General features: G+C 46.9%; 4 non-coding genes across 4 annotated transcripts; 2 read left to right on the forward strand and 2 right to left on the reverse strand.

Annotated features, from left to right (window-relative positions):
• Positions 1–1,714: 1,714 nt before the first annotated feature.
• trnak-cuu (transfer RNA lysine (anticodon CUU)) lies at positions 1,715–1,787 on the reverse strand. Its single transcript has one exon. It is a non-coding gene; the product is annotated as a tRNA-Lys (tRNA).
• Positions 1,788–2,961: 1,174 nt separating this feature from the next.
• Positions 2,962–3,044, forward strand: trnal-cag (transfer RNA leucine (anticodon CAG)). Its single transcript has one exon. It is a non-coding gene; the product is annotated as a tRNA-Leu (tRNA).
• Positions 3,045–14,887: 11,843 nt separating this feature from the next.
• Positions 14,888–14,960, reverse strand: trnak-cuu (transfer RNA lysine (anticodon CUU)). Its single transcript has one exon. It is a non-coding gene; the product is annotated as a tRNA-Lys (tRNA).
• A 1,174-nt stretch (positions 14,961–16,134) lies between these two features.
• On the forward strand, positions 16,135–16,217 carry trnal-cag (transfer RNA leucine (anticodon CAG)). Its single transcript has one exon. It is a non-coding gene; the product is annotated as a tRNA-Leu (tRNA).
• Positions 16,218–16,968: the final 751 nt, after the last annotated feature.

A 16,968-nucleotide genomic window follows, 5' to 3' on the forward strand; every position in this document is an offset into this window, starting at 1 on the left:
CGCAAAGTGCAACCGGAGACTCAATTTGTTACAAGCAGTACAGGGTTTTTATAAGACGTTGCGCTGTAAAAAAGCTCAGTGCTTTGTCCCTTCAAAAGCTTCCCCTTTCCCTAAGACAAAACAGATTACAACATAGAACGAGAGAAGAAGCACTAGATTTGTTATTCAAAGCTTATCAGTTACTTTCGGCTAATTCTAACGACCCAGACAGCATATATTGTTTTGGTACATTGTCTTCTAAAGTTACCCAAACAGTGTACTTTGTTGACGCACTGTTTTCTAAAATTCTGCACGTACTGTAGCACAGCAATTACATCCTTGAAATATATTATCTAAAAGCACCAATATATTTTTTTCAAAGCTCTCTACATTTTAAGAATCAATTTACTTATTAGATTTCCACTTCAGGTGCGTGTCTGTCGGCTTGATTCAGTTTAATGCAAGTATTCATTCTCTTTCTGAAACATACAGCTTGCGACAGATGAAATACAATTCTTGGCTTTTCTGGGTGGGTGCAGAAGAAATCCTGCCGGCTGCTTCTGGAAAAGAATTCCAGCCTTTTTTACTCTTTAACCAGAAACTTGCGAATGATACAAAGCAAGCGGGGGGCGTTTCTGTGCAGCTGTTAACTGAACGGCTGCTGGTTCAAGCCCACCCAGGGCTTGTTCCGATTTCAACATCATGCCCCCTAAAGGTAGACTGGATTTCTTTGCGAAACATTCACCCTTTGGACATTTCAGGAAAGGTGCGTGTCGATGCAAGACTTGAAAAGCTTTCCATACAACGAAAAAAATAGTGCTTTTGATTGAAGGAAACGGCAAGAGCAGTTTGAGCAGCTCCGGCCTCTCAAGCGCTTTACAAAGTGATCGGCACCTCGATAGGCAGTTTAGAAGGCTGAGAATGATGCTGGAAGCACAGCGATGTTCTAAAACCAGCGCTTGAAAAGCATCTGCATACATAAAATGTCCATTTCTCAAAAGCTAAATCTGCAGCTTCAGAAGATTGTCAGCTGTATGTTTTCGTTCTTTGTTTCCTTTTTTTACATGACAAGCTTTCGAGAAATGAACAGTCGTTTGTGATGAAGGCTGCATTCGAAATTGTGCATCTAGCTTAGTTCAATGAAATCGGAACGTGCGCCTGTCTCAAACGGATGGCTCTTTGCAGGCACACTACGGAAACCTGCGGGCGCAAGTTGGGAGAAGTGACTCTTGCAGAGTGTCGAGCTTCGAGAACAGGACTCCGCTCAGGAAGATATTGCCACGTGTTGAAGAGTTGCTTTTCGCCATTTCTTTCCCATATTTTTCCAGTGCGGTTCAAAATGTTACGTACGTACGTGTTACCTGCAAAATCACAGTGAAACTGTTATGGCGAAAAGATTCCAAATAGTTATTGTATTAGAATAGCTCTGCAATTTCTTAGCCTTCGTACACGCAGTGTTTAAGGAAAGGCTAGAGTAAATGAAACTGTAAATAGACAGGAGCTCTTATCAGTTTTCATACAAGTTATGATGGCTGCAGCTCCTATCTGCGTCAGAGTGACCGGAGCCAACGGATTGTCTGCGGAACCTTTGATTTATCTCTCGGGCAAAGAGCTAGATAAGCCTTTTTCATCTCAGTTTCATCACACCTGTGCATTAAAGTTTAGTGCTCGGTACCATCAAGGTGTAAGAGGGTCAAGGATGAGCACGAAACTTTGTTAATAAGGAGACGGGCACCGCCCAACGTGGGGCTCGAACCCACGACCCTGAGATTAAGAGTTTCATGCTCTACCGACTGAGCTAGCCGGGCGCCAGGGAAGCAAGGGGTTAACGTGTCCCTGTTGACGTCAATTGGACAAGGTATACTTCCTGGCTTTTCATCATGTGGTGACCGGATTCGAGAGTAGCACACCCTGTTCTTTGTTGATTACTGTACCTCAAGCAGCGCAAATGTCAGTAATCATTGAAATGTACGACCTACAATCTCCTCAGCATGCCCGCGTGGACTCCTCTGTGATCATCCTTCTACGTTCTGCTGTAGTTTTCATGCAAGTGAAAACCGTGCTCCAAATAACAACGGCACAGTTGTATCCTGCGGTAAGCATTCTTCTAATTCCATCGTTTTGCTCCAGGGAAAAGGTAGCGCATCATAGTGTTGATATTCCAAGGTCTCAGAGTCCGTATTGGATGGCTTGGATGCAGACATCGCTCAGAGCTCCCAGTATGATTTTCCCGAGTTCAGTTTTGCAGTGTCTTAGTGCTTTCCTGCTTCCAGTGGGTCTTTGAATGCTCTGCTAAGTAGAGAAGTGACATAATTACTAATGCGACCGACTGTGCTGGCTGTTCCTGGTTAATAATGATTAATGCGAGAAATCAATATAAACATAACTGCTTCGATTTCGAGGTTCACTTGAAGCATTCGAAGAAACTATCAAAGATCTCAGAACAACCGAAGACACATTTGGTCATCTCCGTATTGGTGAAGATGAAAGAGTCCCGCAAGTGTCAAGCTTGCACAAACACACACGAGAGAGAAACTCAGAACAGAACTTAAGGAAAGGGAGATCCACACTACTTTAATGCACTTTGCTAACCCGATGGAATGCTTATGAACCATGCGTAAGACACATGTAGCAGAGGATGGTTTCGATCCATCGACCTCTGGGTTATGGGCCCAGCACGCTCCCGCTGCGCCACTCTGTTGACGGCCATCCTACGCGTTCCACCTAACTGCTCTTTGTATTTCCTACATAAGTGATGAAAGAGTTGAAAGTTTCAGTGACAAACGCAGACGTCACTTTGAGCGCTTGGTGTTTTGTAGCACAAATCATCACACGCTGCTCTACACTGGATTATAAAGGCCGACACATTTTCCAAACATTTTAATGCTGGAGTCACACTGTAGTATTAATAACAGTGCGATACTCGAAGAGCGTAGTGGGATCGCGGTGGCTCATCAGACCGCTTTGGGGAAGAGGGCTGGCGTCAGGATGGCCGAGCGGTCTAAGGCGCTGCGTTCAGGTCGCAGTCTCCCCTGGAGGCGTGGGTTCGAATCCCACTCCTGACAAAAAGCTTGCTCCATTCCCTCTCCAGTCGGGTGCACATGGGTGAAGCAGCCTGACGTAGGAGACGTGCACCTATAGGCACGCGCGTGTCCCATACCTCTCCTGATTTAGCTCGTACTCCATAGGATGGAAGCGGCTGCTCTGGCTTTTTCACTCGAATATAATCTGATCGCAACAGAAGGCCGTGCAGCCCAGTGCTGGTTTAAGAATGCCTCGTGTCTTCAGGCCCCTATTCCATCAGGTTACCCCTTTGGAATAGTCGTCCGAAAATGACGGAAAAGGAGAAGCACGTAAGCTCCCACAAACTGCGTTAGCATTAGCGGTTGGAATCTGATGGGAGAAAAGCAACCCGGCTCGCCGTCAAGCAATCCATCCCTGGTCTCCCACGTGACGGGCGGGAATACGCACCACTATACTAACGAGGAGCGCTTGCTTGGCGCTTGAAGACACTTCCTCTTGCGGCTACTACTGTTTCCGGTTTCGCCTTTTATTTTCATTCCTCCCAGAGGAGCGCATGAAAACGTTTCCATCTGCGCCATCCTCACCCCTCCACTGCTATGGTCACTGCTCCTCCTGGTGCACTGCAAACACCTATTCAGTCGGTTCTTTCAGTTTGAATAATTAGATCTTCAAAGGCTGGAAGTAGGGCGCAAGGCATGCCAATGCCAAAAGCGTGGTTGTCTGCTTCCAAGTGTGAAATGTCGCTGGGGGACGCTGAAGACATGACTTCCAAGGCAGCAGGTCCAAGCGATTTAGCGTTTGTACAAGAAGCAGGAAGAGAGAAACGGCACTCCGCCTTTTTCTGGGCAGGCGCACGGCGACACGAGAAGGACGCCGTAGTCGGCAGGATTCGACCCGGCGCGGGGAGAGCCCAATGGCTTTCTAGTCCATCGCCTTAACCGCTCGGCCACAACTACAGGGAGCGCCGCCGCCGCCGTCTTGCGATCATTTAACACGGAGGGCGAGGCGGCGGAGGTAACCTTTTTCAACGTCGCTCTCCGTTTCAAAAAAAAAAAAGGCAAATGACATGCTAGCACTCAGACACCCCTCAGAAGATTGAAGGGTGGCTTAAAGCTGGAATGATTAGGTCTCCCCGCTCCGACACCAAAATGGAACTTCGTTAGGCAGAGAGAAAGCAACATCGGAGGAGCGTGAACGAGACTTTCGAAGCTGCTCCACACGGCACTTTGAATCGCAGACATAGCAGTGTTAGAGGCAGGAATCGCCTTTGCGAACGCGATGAGAAACAGAACGCAAGCTCAGGTCCTGCGGTTTAATAAGCAGGCACGGCTTTCATGCGACTGCACATTTCTTTTCTGGAGCGAGTTGACTTTCAGCTTCAAGAAATTCACACAACTTCCGAAATCCGAAATACAAATCTGGCTCATCGCTGCACAAGAAATGCCGCCGGCTGGCAAGAAAATGACAGCGATGTTTTTCCTTAACGACAAACTTCCGATGGAGAAAAACAACGGCGGTGTGTCGTGGAAATTTAACTATCAAGGAAGCCACAAGAGAGAGTTCTCACCTGAGTAAGGTCTTTATTTCAATATTGCAATATTGGGAGCCCTGTTGCCACTTCGCAAAGTGCAACCAGAGACTCAATTTGTCACAAGCAGTACAGGGTTTTTATAAGACGTTGCGCTGTAAAAAAGCTCAGTGCTTTGTCCCTTCAAAAACTTCCCCTTTCCCTAAGACAAAACAGATTACATCATAGAGCGAGAGAAGAAGCACTAGATTTGTTATTCAAAGCTCATCAGTTACTTTCGGCTAATTCTAACGAACCAGACAGCATATATTGTTTTGGTACATTGTCTTCTAAAGTAACCCAAACAGTGTACTTTGTTGACGCACTGTTTTCTAAAATTCTGCACGTACTGTAGCACAGCAATTACATCCTTGAAATATATTATCTAAAAGCACCAATATATTTTTTTCAAAGCTCTCTACATTTTAAGAATCAATTTACTTATTAGATTTCCACTTCAATTCCCTCCTTTTTATTCTTGAAAATGATTAAAAGTTAGATTCTTCATATGGACTCCCAGGAGGCTCCCATACTTCGGATTCTTGCGTTCTTATCAGAACATACTGATGCGCAAACATATTCATTACCATATTTGAAAAGCATTGGAATAATACATGTCATATAGCAACATAAAAACAGGAAGACAAGTATCACAGCCCCTATAATCGGTGTTAGTAACTTAAAGAAAAACATTCCCCCTGGCCCAAACAGTGATTCTAACCAGGAGAGAAATGGGTGAGGCTGTAGAATGAGGCATTAAAGCACATACATAACAAGATGCATTACATTTCTTTAACTTTAACTGTTCTTCTAGTTGTTGTATCTGCCTGGTACTAAAACTACCATTTTCTGGAAAACCTAACTTACTCCACTGTAGCGGCGAGGCTTAATAATAAGGCAGAATTAAGTGTTTCTGAGCTTCCCAAATGAGGCCCCATTTCTCTGTTCATCTCTGTGGTGCAGCCACAGAGAGACCATTAGGGTGATTTAAGGTTTCCTAGGACAGCTCCCAAAGGGGGGTGCACTTAGCTAAGCCTGGCTATCATGATCAATGGTCATCCATTGGCGCCTATCTGTCTAGGGAGTGCCAGTTGGACATCTGGACTGCATTCCTAAGTGTCAGGAGTAAGTGACTCATATCTCACCTTGATCAACCAATCAGGGACTGGTAGGGCTGAGTAACCCACGTGGGACTCTGATGCCCATGGAACTTTCAGCCAATCAACAAGCTGAAGTTCCTCCAGGTAAAAACAGGCAACACAGGCCTGGAGATTGAGATTCAACAAGATTCAGATTCGGGAGATTCAGTAAGATTCTGGAGAGGATTCTGTGGACTGTTCTAAAGGGAATTCAAAGGAGAATTCCAGGGCAGGACGGCCCAGGAGCAGAAGGCTCCCAAGGGCAGGACATTCTCGCAGCGCGCCTCCTGACCATCCCGAGACTCAGCCCGGACAACCACGGAACGGCCAGTGTGTCCGAGTGCCAGAACTTTCCTTTGTTCTAAGAGTCTAGAGTGGAGGTTGCCAGAGAGTAACCAGCAGCAGGCCTCGTGGACAGGTCAGAACTGTGGACAGCTGAATCACTATTCAGAACTAGCTCTTCATCAGGAACGAACCGGTCGTCTTCCTGACTTGCTGGGATCCACAGTCATCTTTTCTCCTGTGCACAAACTTTGCTAGTTAAAGCCAACACTAACTAGCCGGTCAGTGAGCATCAGCAGCGCACCGTCGCAAGCCGCACAGCACAGCCTGGCACGGAGCCAGAGAGCGCGGATTGGACAGCAACAAGCCTGCAGCTGATTGTTTGTGCCTGCAGGAGATCTGAATCCCCAGAAATTGGATGAGTATTCAACTTCAATGCATTACAGCTCGAGAATTCAATTGCTATCCCAACCAGTTGATATCAATTTAATTCCTAAGAGTTATGTACTTGTTTTGAGTATCTAATGTAGAAGTTGTAACCAAGTTCACTTTACGAAACGGTCTTAATGAATGATATACTGAACGTATGTCCTCTTGATGTGTAACACTTCGTAACTGATTGAATATATACCTTTTGTATTCTGATAACCCTCTCGATAAGATCTGTTAGGTTTATATGCATATTCTATGTATTAATAAATTTATCCTCGTGTATTAGTACCTGTGTGTGCGCGTTGTTTGAGTTATGTCGCGTGGTTGGATTCTAAAGCCATCAAAAGAATCAACTTTGTGATTTACTGCTACAATTGATAATTGTCTCAGTAAATGCCCAAACCCTACAGAACTGGTGCCTTCAGAGAGCCACTATGATTACATATTTGGCGTCCCTGAACGGCTATGAAACACTACATTTATGGCGTCCCTGGGTGGGCGTGGCAAGACTGAAATGAATCAACCAAGCGGAATAATTCATATAAAACGCCGCGGGTTTCATACACGATAATACAGTGTGCTGAAAGCCGAAAGAAAAAAAAAAGTTCCCCTTGCTCTTTAAGCAGTGCTTGAGTGTTTTGTGATCTTTTGCAATCTACCAGGTTGATTGCATACCTGATCTTGTGGTTTTCTGTGGTAAAACTGTGATTTCGTACTTAAAAGTAATACTCTTTAAGTTTAACGATGGTTGCTAAAAGGTCTGAATTCGAGTCGCTATTAAGCACTCTCTCTAGCAGCGACAAGTCTGACCACGATCTCTTCCATATCTCCGTCAGCGGAGAAGCTAGAAGGATAAATCTCCATTCTCTGAGAGAGCTAGCGAAGGACATAGAGAGATTTGACCCCGCAGTGTCAGAGAATAATATCGAGAGTTATATTCAAGACCTCAGGTATAACCTGCAGTACCTGCCAAACGCCACAGAACAGGAGAAAGTGTTTCTGGTCAGGAAAACTACCAGCAGAGCTGTACATGAGTGGATGGCTAGGCAGATGAAAGAAGTCTGTAGTGATTTTGAGGAGCTGTGTCAAGCACTTATCGAAGAATACAGTGCGTTTATTGACCCGACTGCTGCGATAGCCGCCGCTCTTAACATTAAGCACGAGAGAGCAGAGTCCCCTCGCGAATATTACGAGAGACTTAGACGAACTTATTTTGCAGGGCGAAATTATGAGGGTTGCGAAGAGAACACACATTTCAAGGGTTTATTCATTGCGAATCTCCACCCGTCAGTCAGAAAGATGATCTTAATGCATACAGATGCACAGACCATGAAAATGACTGATATTAAGAGATTCGCGCAGAAAGCCTGGGAGTATGATGTCCAAAGTCGCTCTGAGCAAAAAGCTGCTAAAGCGACTGTGTTCGCCGTCAGAGCCAGCAGGGTTAATTCCCCCCTGCTCGAAGGAGCACAGGCTCCTGAGCTGGCTAAGCCCCGTTCCAAAGCACTCACACAGGACCGCACCCAGCGTCCTAAGTGCCATGAGAACACCGGGGAAGGGAAAGGGCTAGAAAAGGCTGAACAAAAGGATTCAGTAGCCGCCCGCCTGGCCAGGCTTGAACAAGCTTTATTAGGACAGGGACAACCGCTCCCCAAGGCTGCCGGAAGCGTGAATGAGCTGATACTCTCCACTGGAGGAGGCGGAGACCCGCCCCCTCCCACTCCCTCAGTCTATCTGATTGAGCGGAAGGGTTCCTGCCTGGATGAGGTCAGCCACTCCCAAGTGAGTGCTGACTCCACCCCTGAAGTCACAGAGCAGGCAGTAAAACACAGAGGAAAAGCAGGAAGCTTTTACCTCAAGGCTGCCATGGGAGATGTCTTACCCAGTGAGACGCTGATTGACACTGAGGTTGAAAGGTGTTTGATGTCACACGGCAAGCTCAAACGGGTTGAAAAAGAAAAGGGCATGCGACTCAGAGAGGAACCTTTGGTGGATCACCAGAAAGGCAAAGTGTGGAAACAGGTCAAGGCTCCTAAGCCTTCTGTACAGAAGGAAAGGGGGGCCAAGAGGCAGACTGTGCTCACACAGTGCCCACCGAACACAGAAGCCTATGTGGAGATTCCTTCTGTTCCCTCTGGACAAGAAATAAAAATATTTTCTTGTTCCCCGGATATACAGGGAAGTCGTGTCCCGGCTGAGGTCACAACAGCCTCCCTGCCACAGGAGCGGTGCTCCAAGCAGCCGCCTGATCCACCAGGTAAAGCACACCCCTTTTACATCCCTAAAGAGGAGCAGATCTCCCCACCTGGCGATGAAAAGGAGCTTTCCCTGTGCACCCTGGCACCCAAGAGGGGTCAGGACCACCACCCTGCGGTGGTGGAAGGGATCCAGATGGCAGGAGAGCAGGTTGGTGATGTAGCCCTCACCCTTAGCCCTGAGAGGTCCTCTATTAGTGAGGATCTGCTTGAGCAGCTGTCACAGGGCCACCACCAGGTGCCCCTGGTGCAACATTCACAGGTTAGACAGGAGGTCCAGCTGGACGCTGAGACTACTGCGCTGTGGACACACCTGATCCCAGATGCCGATTCCCTCTGCTGTGACCCAGGGAACCTGCAGTCAGGTAACATTATTTCTCACAACTACCAGGTAGTGAGTGAGACTGACCTGATTGTTCCTGCCTCAACGGCAGGGTTTCCAACACACCCAGTCCCCCAGAAGGGACAGGGAATGAAAGCCGAGCTGGTTTTCTTACAGCCACCAGCTCAGTCTGTCAGTCTGAGTCTGACCAACAGTGGTTCACCCAGACTGGAGCTGGATGGTCAAGCCACCCGCCTGCCAGTGCAGGACATCGCAAAGAGGGGTGTCAGAATCCCCGCCTGTACTGACATGGGCCTGGTGGGTGATAGCGAGTTCGAAGACAGTGAACTAGCTATCCCAGTGCTGGGGCAGCTCCCTGAACCCCTAGCGAGGGAAGGGGGGAGCGAGCAGGTGTCCTACACCCACGCCCAGCGAACGATTGTAAACATGCCGATAGAGGGATTCCTCAATCAGGAAGTGTGCAGGGTGGACCTGAACAGTGAGAATGGGGTAACAATCCCAGATCACTCAGGTGCTCCAGATGACCACTCAGCCGAGGGTCAGGCATGGTCCACCGCTGCACCGCCCCCTGCAGGGTTCCTAGAGCACAGGCATGAACAAATCGAAAAAGCAGATGCCCTGGAAAAGGAGGAGCAGCATCAGCAGCTGCGTCAGATCTCCCCAGATTTCCAGGATGTTGGTGCCCAAGATGCCACATGGCATACTGAGAAAGACACCATGTACACGCTGCGCCAGCTTAGAAAGGCGACAGTCACTCAGAAGGAGATGACTGGGATCAGCCACCCGAAAAGACTTTTGGGAGGACTGATTGCTGCCGCCACTGTTGCACGTTTGCTTTTTCTGGTAGGTTTGTGTGCTACTGGCACTCTCACCCTGACTGCCCCAAGAAGGCAGGTGTCAGAGATACCAGAGGGTAGTGACAGACTGTATCGACAGCATCAAAAGTTGGAAAGCTTAGGGAAAACCCTACAGGCAATTTCCTATGCAACAGGGTTAAACCTTATTCCCCAACCAGTGGACATGATTGTTGGTGTTATACAGTGGGTTTATGCTTGTGTGCAACAGGCCAGAATGTTGACACAAGACCTGTTAAGGGAGCTTAGTGCCACTGTAGCCAGTCTAACCACGGCACAATTCCCAACCCACTTGATTCCACTCTTCTCAGTAGAGGAGTGTGTGACATTAACCCCATCGTTCATAGCTCACCCAGAAGGCAAACCAAGATTGAATTCGGTTCCAAATCTTGAGATGGGTATGGCTACCAAAGCTATCCATTGGCTGTGTCTAAACGATTCACCAATGAAGGGTGTAAAGCTACTAACGAGCAGAGGAAGGTTAATGAACCCCATGAAGAGCAGGTGGGAAGTAAATGGCTGGTCAGCACACCACGTTTAACTGACACTGTGACTTGTGACAGGCATGATGCAGCTACCTAATAAAACAGTTCCTTTAAGTTCCTGAGGAGGCCATAGTACAGCATGGTAACTTAACACTGTACGGTCTGGAACCAGACAACATAAGACCAAACTTGAGGTCATGGATGCCTTCAGGTGCCACACTATTGAATTGGATAGAAATCCAAGAAACAGTAAGCCCTGAAGAGGTACAGGTAGTTAGTTTGCTTTAATGGAACAAACCTCCAAACCACCCTAGCAGATACCCAACACAGGTGTTGTGGTTTATCGGGGGGCTGGGAACAGGAACTGTTGTTATTGTAACACTACTGCCAGGTAGCTGGATCATGACTGACAGTGTACTCTGAATGATGTACTCTCACATCAAGATGTACTCCGGGTAGCATGAATGAGTCAAAGGTAGCATGTCAAAAGAAAGGAAGTGACTTCTCCCCAAATATCTACCACAGAGGTATCAGATATTGACAGTGAACTTCCTGATGTGTAATTCCTAGACTGAGATAATGTCTCCTACCGTGTTTATACATACTCCAGATGTTATTCATCCTGTTTGTTCCCAATGCTGGTTCCGGTATGAATTCTCGAGGAGTAATGTAGACATTTAAGATTAATGTTCTAATGGCAAGGGACATCACTTAACTCTGTTTTGTTTTGAAGGCAACAACGCCTCAGGACCTCGTGACCTTCAAAAAGGGGGGATATGTAGCGGCGAGGCTTAATAATAAGGCAGAATTAAGTGTTTCTGAGCTTCCCAAATGAGGCCCCATTTCTCTGTTCATCTCTGTGGTGCAGCCACAGAGAGACCATTAGGGTGATTTAAGGTTTCCTAGGACAGCTCCCAAAGGGGGGTGCACTTAGCTAAGCCTGGCTATCATGATCAATGGTCATCCATTGGCGCCTATCTGTCTAGGGAGTGCCAGTTGGACATCTGGACTGCATTCCTAAGTGTCAGGAGTAAGTGACTCATATCTCACCTTGATCAACCAATCAGGGACTGGTAGGGCTGAGTAACCCACGTGGGACTCTGATGCCCATGGAACTTTCAGCCAATCAACAAGCTGAAGTTCCTCCAGGTAAAAACAGGCAACACAGGCCTGGAGATTGAGATTCAACAAGATTCAGATTCGGGAGATTCAGTAAGATTCTGGAGAGGATTCTGTGGACTGTTCTAAAGGGAATTCAAAGGAGAATTCCAGGGCAGGACGGCCCAGGAGCAGAAGGCTCCCAAGGGCAGGACATTCTCGCAGCGCGCCTCCTGACCATCCCGAGACTCAGCCCGGACAACCACGGAACGGCCAGTGTGTCCGAGTGCCAGAACTTTCCTTTGTTCTAAGAGTCTAGAGTGGAGGTTGCCAGAGAGTAACCAGCAGCAGGCCTCGTGGACAGGTCAGAACTGTGGACAGCTGAATCACTATTCAGAACTAGCTCTTCATCAGGAACGAACCGGTCCTCTTCCTGACTTGCTGGGATCCACAGTCATCTTTTCTCCTGTGCACAAACTTTGCTAGTTAAAGCCAACACTAACTAGCCGGTCAGTGAGCATCAGCAGCGCACCGTCGCAAGCCGCACAGCACAGCCTGGCACGGAGCCAGAGAGCGCGGATTGGACAGCAACAAGCCTGCAGCTGATTGTTTGTGCCTGCAGGAGATCTGAATCCCCAGAAATTGGATGAGTATTCAACTTCAATGCATTACAGCTCGAGAATTCAATTGCTATCCCAACCAGTTGATATCAATTTAATTCCTAAGAGTTATGTACTTGTTTTGAGTATCTAATGTAGAAGTTGTAACCAAGTTCACTTTACGAAACGGTCTTAATGAATGATATACTGAACGTATGTCCTCTTGATGTGTAACACTTCGTAACTGATTGAATATATACCTTTTGTATTCTGATAACCCTCTCGATAAGATCTGTTAGGTTTATATGCATATTCTATGTATTAATAAATTTATCCTCGTGTATTAGTACCTGTGTGTGCGCGTTGTTTGAGTTATGTCGCGTGGTTGGATTCTAAAGCCATCAAAAGAATCAACTTTGTGATTTACTGCTACAATTGATAATTGTCTCAGTAAATGCCCAAACCCTACAGAACTGGTGCCTTCAGAGAGCCACTATGATTACATATTTGGCGTCCCTGAACGGCTATGAAACACTACACCACGATGGAAGACACTTTATTCCCCTTTCTCCAAATTCCCTGTACATGTACTTCGCTGGACCGCTCGGTCCTGTTTCCGTCTTCGAATTTTCATTTCCCATTTTTACCGATCGGTGCCTTACTTTAGAACCTTATCACATTAACTACTCCGCAGAGCAAAAACCACACGTCTGTGTTAAGATAAGTTCTTTATGAGTCCCGGACTCATCAAACCCGCGTGAGAACACCCTCACCGGCCTGCTCTTTCTCTGCTATAAGACCACAGAAAAAATTCTTATAAATCGTCTTAAAACAAAAGTTCGTTAAAAGGATCACTTACTGACGTCAGACAGCCGTGAATTCTCCAGACGCGTCTCAGGAAGGACAAACAGTTTATCCTCCGAGGTTCGTCCAATTTGCTAAAATTGTCCGGCTCCGGATGGAGTTTCAGCAGCCGTCCGCGCTCAGGTTAGTGTCCCATCTGGGGTGCCAATTCTGTCGTGGAAATTTAACTATCAAGGAAGCCACAAGAGAGAGTTCTCACCTGAGTAAGGTCTTTATTTCAATATTGCAATATTGGGAGCCCTGTTGCCACTTCGCAAAGTGCAACCGGAGACTCAATTTGTTACAAGCAGTACAGGGTTTTTATAAGACGTTGCGCTGTAAAAAAGCTCAGTGCTTTGTCCCTTCAAAAGCTTCCCCTTTCCCTAAGACAAAACAGATTACAACATAGAACGAGAGAAGAAGCACTAGATTTGTTATTCAAAGCTTATCAGTTACTTTCGGCTAATTCTAACGACCCAGACAGCATATATTGTTTTGGTACATTGTCTTCTAAAGTTACCCAAACAGTGTACTTTGTTGACGCACTGTTTTCTAAAATTCTGCACGTACTGTAGCACAGCAATTACATCCTTGAAATATATTATCTAAAAGCACCAATATATTTTTTTCAAAGCTCTCTACATTTTAAGAATCAATTTACTTATTAGATTTCCACTTCAGGTGCGTGTCTGTCGGCTTGATTCAGTTTAATGCAAGTATTCATTCTCTTTCTGAAACATACAGCTTGCGACAGATGAAATACAATTCTTGGCTTTTCTGGGTGGGTGCAGAAGAAATCCTGCCGGCTGCTTCTGGAAAAGAATTCCAGCCTTTTTTACTCTTTAACCAGAAACTTGCGAATGATACAAAGCAAGCGGGGGGCGTTTCTGTGCAGCTGTTAACTGAACGGCTGCTGGTTCAAGCCCACCCAGGGCTTGTTCCGATTTCAACATCATGCCCCCTAAAGGTAGACTGGATTTCTTTGCGAAACATTCACCCTTTGGACATTTCAGGAAAGGTGCGTGTCGATGCAAGACTTGAAAAGCTTTCCATACAACGAAAAAAATAGTGCTTTTGATTGAAGGAAACGGCAAGAGCAGTTTGAGCAGCTCCGGCCTCTCAAGCGCTTTACAAAGTGATCGGCACCTCGATAGGCAGTTTAGAAGGCTGAGAATGATGCTGGAAGCACAGCGACGTTCTAAAACCAGCGCTTGAAAAGCATCTGCATACATAAAATGTCCATTTCTCAAAAGCTAAATCTGCAGCTTCAGAAGATTGTCAGCTGTATGTTTTCGTTCTTTGTTTCCTTTTTTTACATGACAAGCTTTCGAGAAATGAACTGTCGTTTGTGATGAAGGCTGCATTCGAAATTGTGCATCTAGCTTAGTTCAATGAAATCGGAACGTGCGCCTGTCTCAAACGGATGGCTCTTTGCAGGCACACTACGGAAACCTGCGGGCGCAAGTTGGGAGAAGTGACTCTTGCAGAGTGTCGAGCTTCGAGAACAGGACTCCGCTCAGGAAGATATTGCCACGTGTTGAAGAGTTGCTTTTCGCCATTTCTTTCCCATATTTTTCCAGTGCGGTTCAAAATGTTACGTACGTACGTGTTACCTGCAAAATCACAGTGAAACTGTTATGGCGAAAAGATTCCAAATAGTTATTGTATTAGAATAGCTCTGCAATTTCTTAGCCTTCGTACACGCAGTGTTTAAGGAAAGGCTAGAGTAAATGAAACTGTAAATAGACAGGAGCTCTTATCAGTTTTCATACAAGTTATGATGGCTGCAGCTCCTATCTGCGTCAGAGTGACCGGAGCCAACGGATTGTCTGCGGAACCTTTGATTTATCTCTCGGGCAAAGAGCTAGATAAGCCCTTTTCATCTCAGTTTCATCACACCTGTGCATTAAAGTTTAGTGCTCGGTACCATCAAGGTGTAAGAGGGTCAAGGATGAGCACGAAACATTGTTAATAAGGAGACGGGCACCGCCCAACGTGGGGCTCGAACCCACGACCCTGAGATTAAGAGTCTCATGCTCTACCGACTGAGCTAGCCGGGCGCCAGGGAAGCAAGGGGTTAACGTGTCCCTGTTGACGTCAATTGGACAAGGTATACTTCCTGGCTTTTCATCATGTGGTGACCGGATTCGAGAGTAGCACACCCTGTTCTTTGTTGATTACTGTACCTCAAGCAGCGCAAATGTCAGTAATCATTGAAATGTACGACCTACAATCTCCTCAGCATGCCCGCGTGGACTCCTCTGTGATCATCCTTCTACGTTCTGCTGTAGTTTTCATGCAAGTGAAAACCGTGCTCCAAATAACAACGGCACAGTTGTATCCTGCGGTAAGCATTCTTCTAATTCCATCGTTTTGCTCCAGGGAAAAGGTAGCGCATCATAGTGTTGATATTCCAAGGTCTCAGAGTCCGTATTGGATGGCTTGGATGCAGACATCGCTCAGAGCTCCCAGTATGATTTTCCCGAGTTCAGTTTTGCAGTGTCTTAGTGCTTTCCTGCTTCCAGTGGGTCTTTGAATGCTCTGCTAAGTAGAGACGTGACATAATTACTAATGCGACCGACTGTGCTGGCTGTTCCTGGTTAATAATGATTAATGCGAGAAATCAATATAAACATAACTGCTTCGATTTCGAGGTTCACTTGAAGCATTCGAAGAAACTATCAAAGATCTCAGAACAACCGAAGACACATTTGGTCATCTCCGTATTGGTGAAGATGAAAGAGTCCCGCAAGTGTCAAGCTTGCACAAACACACACGAGAGAGAAACTCAGAACAGAACTTAAGGAAAGGGAGATCCACACTACTTTAATGCACTTTGCTAACCCGATGGAATGCTTATGAACCATGCGTAAGACACATGTAGCAGAGGATGGTTTCGATCCATCGACCTCTGGGTTATGGGCCCAGCACGCTTCCGCTGCGCCACTCTGCTGACGGCCATCCTACACGTTCCACCTAACTGCTCTTTGTATTTCCTACATAAGTGATGAAAGAGTTGAAAGTTTCAGTGACAAACGCAGACGTCACTTTGAGCGCTTGGTGTTTTGTAGCACAAATCATCACACGCTGCTCTACACTGGATTATAAAGGCCGACACATTTTCCAAACATTTTAATGCTGGAGTCACACTGTAGTATTAATAACAGTGCGATACTCGAAGAGCGTAGTGGGATCGCGGTGGCTCATCAGACCGCTTTGGGGGAGGGGGCTGGCGTCAGGATGGCCGAGCGGTCTAAGGCGCTGCGTTCAGGTCGCAGTCTCCCCTGGAGGCGTGGGTTCGAATCCCACTCCTGACAAAAAGCTTGCTCCATTCCCTCTCCAGTCGGGTGCACATGGGTGAAGCAGCCTGACGTAGGAGACGTGCACCTATAGGCACGCGCGTGTCCCATACCTCTCCTGATTTAGCTCGTACTCCATAGGATGGAAGCGGCTGCTCTGGCTTTTTCACTCGAATATAATCTGATCGCAACAGAAGGCCGTGCAGCCCAGTGCTGGTTTAAGAATGCCTCGTGTCTTCAGGCCCCTATTCCATCAGGTTACCCCTTTGGAATAGTCGTCCGAAAATGACGGAAAAGGAGAAGCACGTAAGCTCCCACAAACTGCGTTAGCATTAGCGGTTGGAATCTGATGGGAGAAAAGCAACCCGGCTCGCCGTCAAGCAATCCATCCCTGGTCTCCCACGTGACGGGCGGGAATACGCACCACTATACTAACGAGGAGCGCTTGCTTGGCGCTTGAAGACACTTCCTCTTGCGGCTACTACTGTTTCCGGTTTCGCCTTTTATTTTCATTCCTCCCAGAGGAGCGCATGAAAACGTTTCCATCTGCGCCATCCTCACCCCTCCACTGCTATGGTCACTGCTCCTCCTGGTGCACTGCAAACACCTATTCAGTCGGTTCTTTCAGTTTGAATAATTAGATCTTCAAAGGCTGGAAGTAGGGCGCAAGGCATGCCAATGCCAAAAGCGTGGTTGTCTGCTTCCAAGTGTGAAATGTCGCTGGGGGACGCTGAAGACATGACTTCCAAGGCAGCAGGTCCAAGCGATT

This window comes from Atractosteus spatula, chromosome 25 (assembly GCF_055471065.1).
Source record: "Atractosteus spatula isolate fAtrSpa1 chromosome 25, fAtrSpa1.hap1, whole genome shotgun sequence".
Taxonomy (NCBI): domain Eukaryota; kingdom Metazoa; phylum Chordata; class Actinopteri; order Semionotiformes; family Lepisosteidae; genus Atractosteus; species Atractosteus spatula.